Source organism: Suricata suricatta, chromosome 7 (genome assembly GCF_006229205.1).
Source record: "Suricata suricatta isolate VVHF042 chromosome 7, meerkat_22Aug2017_6uvM2_HiC, whole genome shotgun sequence".
NCBI lineage: Eukaryota > Metazoa > Chordata > Mammalia > Carnivora > Herpestidae > Suricata > Suricata suricatta.
Genome location: NC_043706.1, coordinates 36,301,533 through 36,309,480, shown reverse-complemented (window position 1 = coordinate 36,309,480; position 7,948 = coordinate 36,301,533).

Genomic DNA, 7,948 nt, shown 5'->3' with positions numbered 1-7,948 from the left:
TCCCCAGGCTATGGAGAGCCAGCCCCCAGCCCCCACCAATTCAGGACACCCTAGAGGAAACTGAGGCCGGAGGAGCACGTAGACTTGTCCAAGGTCACCCCGCCCGTCGGACCCCTCCCGGAAAGTGTAGTAACCCCAAGAGCTGTGACTAGTATTAGATAGAACCCCGCGGGGTTACCCCCTCCCCAAGTCGTCTCCCCAGTTCCAAGTTCAGTCTGGAAGATCGCCCCGGGAGAACGAAGGTTGGGTGAGGAGCGGGGAGACGACAACAGATCAGTTGTCCTGAGGCAGAGGGCTAGTTTCCCCCCCACTCCTGCGGCCCGCACAGCCCTTGCTCTGAATCACTAGGCCCTAAGCCGACGTGGGCCCATCGCTCTTCCCGGTGCCTTCTGTATCTTTCTCTCCGGCTTTGTAGGGACTCTATTTTACCTGCCTTTGTGTCCGCTGCCCCCCACCCCGCATCGGCCCCCCAAACACAGTGCGGGCAGGGGGGTGGGGGCGGTGGTGCACAGGCCACCCTCAGATTCCCCTCTTAACGGCCAGGCTGTGGACAAGCGTGCTAAAATGCACTGGCTTTTCTTCCCTAATGCCCCTAAAGAGTGGGGGTGGGAAAAGGGGATTGCTCCAGCTCTAAAAGAATTTGGATGCCTCTGCTGGGAAGGGGGGTGGCAGCAGCACGCTGTCCTGGAGCCGCCACAGGGCATGGCTGGATCACTCCAAGGGGCAAAAGAGTCTGTGAGAATAACTGCACCTCAAGAAAGAACACAACTTCTCCAAGCCCTGAGGGAAGTTGGACCGGGTGGAGGGGAGAGGGGAGAGGGGAGGTGGGAGGAGACACCCAGTGGGAGGAGCCAGGCTCCCTCTCCCGCAAGAGATTTCCTTCACTCTCCTCCAGCTCTACCTCTTCTTCCTGGGAGTCTTGTATTCCCTTCCCTGCCCAGAAGTCAGTCTACAGTCACCTTTTTGTGCCGCTTAAGACCATTAGCTTATTGCGGGGCCTCTGGGTGGCACAGTCTGTTAAGGATCTGACTCTTTTTAAAACGTTTTTTTATGTTTTTTATTTAGTTTTTGAGAGACAGAGAGAGAAAGCTCGAGCAGGGGAGGGTCAGAGAGAGAGAGGGAGATACAAAATCCGAAGCAGGCTCCAGGCTCTGAGCTAGCTGTCAGCACAGAGCCCAACGCGGGGCTCAAACCCGCAAACTGTGAGATCATTACCTGGGCCAAAGCCGGACGCCTAACCGACTGAGCCACCCAGGCGCACCAAGGGTCTGACTCTTGGTTTCTGCTCAGGTTATGATCTCTTGGTCTGTGAGGTCAAGCCCGGAGCCAGGCTCCTTGATGTCAGTACAGAGCCTGCTTGGGATCCCCTCCCCCCTCCCCCAAATAAATAAATAAACAACAGTAATAATAAAAAGATTATTAGCTAGTTCAGCTGCACCTGACAGAAAATCCCGTATAATCATGTAACGAAGCACTTTCATATAAAACAAGGCCAGAGGTTCAACCTTGGACTAAAACAGTGGTTCCCTGATCATTAGGGTTTCCCTCTTCTACCAGCTTCTACCATTCTCCTGCTCCAAGCCTTTCACCAAAGAATCCAAGGTGGCTGCTCCAGCTCAAAGCACAGCGTCCAAATTCCAGCCAGCAGGGAGGGGGAAAGGGAAGGCGTGCACCTCCATGAGTAAGGGCACATCCTGAAAGTGGCTGTTGTCGGTTCTGCACCCATTGGTCAGAACTTAGACGTGTGGACACTCCTAACTGTAAAGGAGGCTGGGAAAAGTTCCCTCTGTTCCAGCCAGTTGCTGGCAAGGTTAAATATTGGGTTTTTATTACTGTAGAAGAAGGCAAAACTAGATATAGATTTGTAGATGATTCAGATATCAATACAGATATAGGAAACAATTTGCAGGCTTGGGGGATGGGGAAAAGAGAAGGGAAGAGAAGAGGCTAGAGGAAGTATTCAGACAGAACTGGACCTTGGCCATGAACGTATCCACCTCCAAATTACATTTATTCAATAAATATCTATTAAACACTTGGCAGACCCTGAACTAGGTCCCCAGGAGAAAGTGGCAATGCTGCCCCTACCCTCAAGAATACTATATTCTGTGCAGGAGAGAGACATTGAACAAATAATTATTGGTGCCATTTCTATTACAATCGTGATCCATACTGTCGTGATGAGCAGATGCTATGGGAAGTCCCGCGGTCAGTACTGAGAAGACCACTCTCTTTCTGCCAGCAGGCTTCTTCTGACTGAGAGGAGATTTTGTGTTCAGCCAGTGCAGGCTGGGCACCCCTAGGAGCTGCTCTCAAACACAGATGGACAGAAGTGGATGGATAGCCACCCCAGCCCCAGCTCTGAGGAGGTGTGCCAGTCTCTCAGAGGGGTCCCAGGGCAACCAGGGGTCCTCAACCTCTCCTGGAGGTCCAAAGCCCCTGAGTTTTCTCCGATGCTACCTCTCCTCTCAGCACATCCCCCCACCTCCACCCCCGGTTGTGATAGCCTCCTTCTCACTAGGCTGGGGCTCCCAGAGGGCGAGCACTCTGTAATACAGCACCAGCGGGCTGAGTAAACGCTCAGTGCTCACAGACCCCTCCTGGTTCTGTCTCCGGGTATGATGGATGATACTGGGCGCCATGCCCTGGGTCTTCTCGATGTGCCTGCAGCTGCTGGAAGGTCGTATATCAGACATTTGGGATGATTTGTCTTCCCAACTTGTAAGTAAGGGTCAGGGTGGGTCCAAGGTCTGATTGCCTTTCTTTCTTCTCTCTCTTTTTTAAACAAGTGAACAGCTTTCCCTCCTTCCTCATCCTGACTTTAGAGAATTTGCTTTCTCAAACCCTTAGCTGACCTCCTCCCTGGGCCCAATCTGTTGGTTCCCTATCATGTAGGACCAGGTCCCCCAAGCTCACAGCGTCTAAGAAGCCTACCTGGGACTGGACTTCTCACACGTGCCTCTTCCCACCTCTCTGCCTTTACACTCAGTCCCCTCTGTCTGAAGTGTCCTCACTTAGCTCGCCTGCCTGAGCTCGTGCTTCAGAACCCTGTTCAGGCAGCCCCCTCTCTAAGAAATGTCTCCTCAGCCCTGACCCTCAACACAGCATAGGTACTCCTGTCAGCAGCAAGAGCCCTGGAAGGCTCCCCTAAACTTAATTCTCCTCCAGGGTCCCCCATCTTCTGCCCATCCTCAGACCCTCAGTGAAGAAAGCACCCCCACCAGGAAACTTTCCATAATCCCTCATCAGTTTCTTAGGACCCCAGTCTCTTGTGTGTTTGGCCATCTGGGCGCTCTGGAGCTCCCTTGAATGTTTGCTGGCTAATTTCTCAGTTTTCCCAGGGACTTTGAGTCTTTTAAGGGCAGGGGTCTTGTTTTACTCACCTTTAAGCCCCTAGCCCCCAACACAGTGGTTGGCACGTACTGGGTACTCAGTGACTCTTGTTGCAAATAAGAAACAGATGAATTAAAGCACTTAAACCATGTTCTGTCACTGTCCTTATGACTTTCCCTTGTTGGACTGTGGACTTTTTGAGGGAAGGGATGTTTCCTTGTTCATCTCTGGATATCCAGTATTAGCACAGGCCCGGGCACATATCGGGTGCTCAGTGATTGTTTGTTGCATGAAAAGGGGCAGTCCAAGGGTCTAGTGAAGTGCCTGGCACATACATAGTAGGTGCTCAAACCTACTTTTCAGAAGAAAGATGGGCTGGCAGAGAGGACACCTTATGTCCTGGGGAGTATAGTTTTCTCTCACCATGCTGTTGTCAGGGCCCCTCCCCCAGGGATGTTTCTGTCCTCCCCCCAAATTCATATGTTGAAACCCTAGTCCCCAAGGTGGTGATTTTGGAGGTGAGGCGTTTGGGAGGTGATTAGGCCATGATAGCAGAACTCTCATGAATGGCATTGGTGCCCTCATAAAAGAGACCTTGGAGTAGCTGTCCACCCACCACATGCCACCCCTACCACCATGCGAGGTTGCAGAGAGAACATGGCCATCAATGAACCCGGAAGCGAGTTCTCACCACCCACCAAGTCCACCAGTGCCAAGATCTCGGACTTCCAGCCTTCAGAGCTGTGATAAGTAAATGTTTGTTGCTTATAAGCCATCAAGTCTATGATATTTTGTTACAACAGCCCAAATGGACTAAGGCTTCCTAGAACAGAGGGCAGGTGAGCTACCTAAGAACAGAGGTTTGAACAGATGGAATAGTTTGCCAAACTAACAATACCCATGAACGAGAACAATAGCCACCACTTATTGAATTATCAGGCTGAGCCAGATGCTGCTGGATGCTTTGTGCACTCTGATCTCCTCAAGTATTATGAGCAAGTACCGTTACACCCATTGTACGGACAAGTCGACCAAGGCTTGGGGATGAAAAGTGAGTTGCTCATAGAGCAGTGCTAACATTTGTCTCCAAGGCCACCTGCCCCCAAAGCAGCTCCTGATGAGCAGCCTGGATCTGTGGCAATGCAGAGGGTGCAGGCTCCAGCTTGTCTTGGGACCTCTCCTTGTGGCTCAGCTCTGGGTCGCACTCCTTACGCTCATGCCCAAAGCTTCTCCTGTGACCCTAGAGTAGGCACCCTCAGCTTTCTCTAAGAAAACTTGGTTTTCAGATCACCTTCAGAATGAAAACAGGAGTCCACTGACACATGCACCTGAGGAGAAGAAAGGTGGTACAAGGCCCTTCCTTATGGAAACAGACCAGAGGGCAGGCCACCCCACCCTTTGTCCTTGGCTGAGGAAAAGCCCCTCCTTAGACCTGGCCAGTGGGCAGGGCAGAATCTTGCAGCTACGGGAAGGTGGAGAGCAAGGGAGTAGGGTGGCTGAGAGATAAGGGAGGGGAGGGGTGGGGAGAAAAACTGCTAAAAAGACAGGTGTCTCCTGCCCATATAGTTCAGTTCCTTCCTGAGCTCCAAGTCCTTAAGAGATGTGCTTATTTTCCAAAGCTCAAGACTATCCCCCTCTTCCAGGGATCCAGAGGAGGAAAGAGCCAAAGTCTTTTAGCCTAATATAAATACACGTGCACACACACCTCCACACAGATCTTACAGCCTGTCAGTCTTGGGTTCAAATCCAGCTCAACCACTCGCTGAACATCTCTAAGCCTTGTTTTCACAATCTGCAAAAGGCGCATCGTAATAAAGGCTTCCGTTGACTGAGCACCTGCCTTGCGTCTAGGCACTGATCCTGGAGCTGTGTGACTGTTACTCTAATGCTCACCACTGCCCTCAGCATTGTCATTGCTGGTGGAGTTTGAAGATTCCCCAGCCCCGCAGTCGCAGGGAGAAAGCAGAGACTGAAGGAGAGGGGCCCAGGAATCCAGGAGCACCTGGCCGCCCAGTGCTGAAGGAGGGTGTCACCAGAAGGGGCCCCTGCGGTCAAGGGCTCTATGCCCCTGCTTCTCTTCTGCCTCCTGTTCCAGAGCTTTTGGAAGGAGCCCTGATTGTGACTGAGATCACTTTATCCCCATTGTCCCAAGGAGGACTCTGAAGCACGAAGCAGTGCAGTAATTAGCGCAAGATAGCCAAGAAAGCCGGATGCGACCACCCAGGCCCTGCTCACTGACTGCCCAGCCCACATTCATCACCTTGCAGAACTGTTGGACTAACAGAAACAGCACTTGCCCAGCACCTGGCATAAATAAGTTCTCGGGAAATGGCAGCATTAGCACGACTGTTATTCCCCACAGCCCTCCGTCTTCCCGCTGTTGTGCCAGCTGGGCCAGGTCTCAGCAAGACAGCAGATACAGCTGCCAGTGCCCAGGGTCTCCCGCTTAGTGCATCCTTTCCTGGTCCAGATGGCTACCACCCAATCCCCCAGGTCTGGGGAGAGAGGAGGCTGGCTGAACCAAAGAGGCCCTGTCCCATACTGTGCCACTGTCACTGCCTCCCCCCGCCCCCCACCAGCCCCGCCGAGGTTCCCAGCTGCTGGGCTCTGTCCAGCTCTGTCCAGCTCTGGGCAGTCAGCTGGGGAGGATTTACAGCCTCTTGAACCACAGCGATTACCGCTCTCTTGGGTGGGGGCAGCATGCTGTATTGTCAAAGGGGGCAGAGCACTCTTTTCATAACGGACTCCTCTGTTGAAAGAGAAGTCAGTGGGGCTGCTCCTACTTTACAGAGAGGGAAACTGAGTCCCGCGGGAGTGGGAGTCAGGGGATTTGCTTGAAGTCATTTAACAAGGTGTCGGCAGGGTTTGTGTACCTCTGGATGAAGGAGTAGGCAAAAATGAGGGAGAACAGTAAAATTCCTCTGTCTTCTCCAAATGGGAACTGGCCAGAAATGACTGGGGCTCCATCCATTTCCTCTGGGAGGAATCTGTGTCAGCAGTGGGCAGAAGGTGAGAGAAAACCTGGAAGAGGGAGGAAGTCATGGGGAGGGGGGCTTGGTAAGAGCAGTAGAACCAGTGAGAGTAAGAGGGGTAGGTGTTGCCCAAAGAATCTTCTATTCTCTTCCTTTTGACAAGACAATTGTGTTGCAGAGCTGACTGAACGCTCATCAAATCCAGGCATGTGGCATGTGTTAGTTTCCTGGGGCTGCTGTATAATAAAGTGCCCACAAACTAGGGGGCATGCATGATAGAAATTTGTCATCTCACAGTTCTGGAAGCTTGACATCCGAAATCAAGGTGTTGACTGAGGGCTGACAGGGAGAATTTGTTCCAGATCTCTCTCCTAACTTCTGGTAGCCTCAGGCAGTCCTTGACTTATAGATAGCATCCCACCACCGCCTTCACATTGTCCTCTCTCTGTGCAGGTCTGTCCCCAGATTTCCCTTTTGTGCACAGTGCCAGTCATATTGTTTTAGGGCCCACCCTAATGATCTCATTTTAAATTGATTCCCTCTGTAAAGACCCTAGTTCCAAATGAGATCACATTCTAAGGCACTGAGAGTCAGGACTTCAAGTTCTCTTTCTTTGCAGGAGGGGTACGTGATTCAACCCATAACACACCAAGACCATATTTCCATATTTCCCAACGTTCCTTGATTAGTTTCCATTAGTGTAGCCAGTGGAACGTGGAAGAAAGTGGTTTGGGCCACCTCTAGGCTTGGTCCATGCAACTCCCCACACAATCCTTCGCCCCCTCTCCTCCTCCACCTTCCACCTGGTGCAGGTGATCCAGTGGGGAACTCTAAGGCCCCCAGGGGACTGCTGAACCAGAAGACGGGAGCTTGGGTCCCTGAACGACTGTATGGAGCAGTTTCCTGCTGACCTGCATTGTACTGTGTCATGTTAAGCCACTGAGTTCTGGAAGCTGTTTGTCTCTGCAGTTAGCCTACCCTGACACCCATGGGGGGGCACGTGCAGAGCTAGTTGGTCTGAGCACAGGGCTTGTGAAGGTGCCCTCTGTAGTTACAGTTAGGTGAATGGGACGCCTCACTCTGGGCCCCTCTCCTGTTCTTCCGCTCCACTCACCATGGCCAGCCGGTGGCAGCACCAGGCAGGGGCTCTGGGTCAGTGTGGCTGTGGCTCCTGGGCCCAGAGGGCAGGCCCATTTGTTCCTATCCATCCGGCTCCTCTCTCTCCCTCTCATCCCTGCAGTTCCCACCTGTCTCCCCTTTTCTCTGGAAAGAAGGGAGGGGGCCGAGGAGGAAGTAGTCGTGACAGAGCCCACACTGTCCATACACAGAATATTAAAGCTCTGTAGGAAAAGAGGAAATGTGCCAAATTTTATATGCTTGGAAATCAAGTGAAAAAGAAGCCTCACACTTTCTCACGGTGGTCTTTCAGCACCTCTGTTATGGCCCAAGAAACCCACTGTGACCAAGATGAAGAATGAAACCAGTATTAGCCTGAGTCTAAAATAAGAGGTGTCCAGATACCAATTGTTTGCACTCATAGGTCTAACAGGAAACTTTCAGGATGATCTAGCTTCAAGAAAAACAAGCAGTTAGTAGTGCTTAAGAAAAATTGATTCAGTATCTAATGGATAGTTGATACCTGT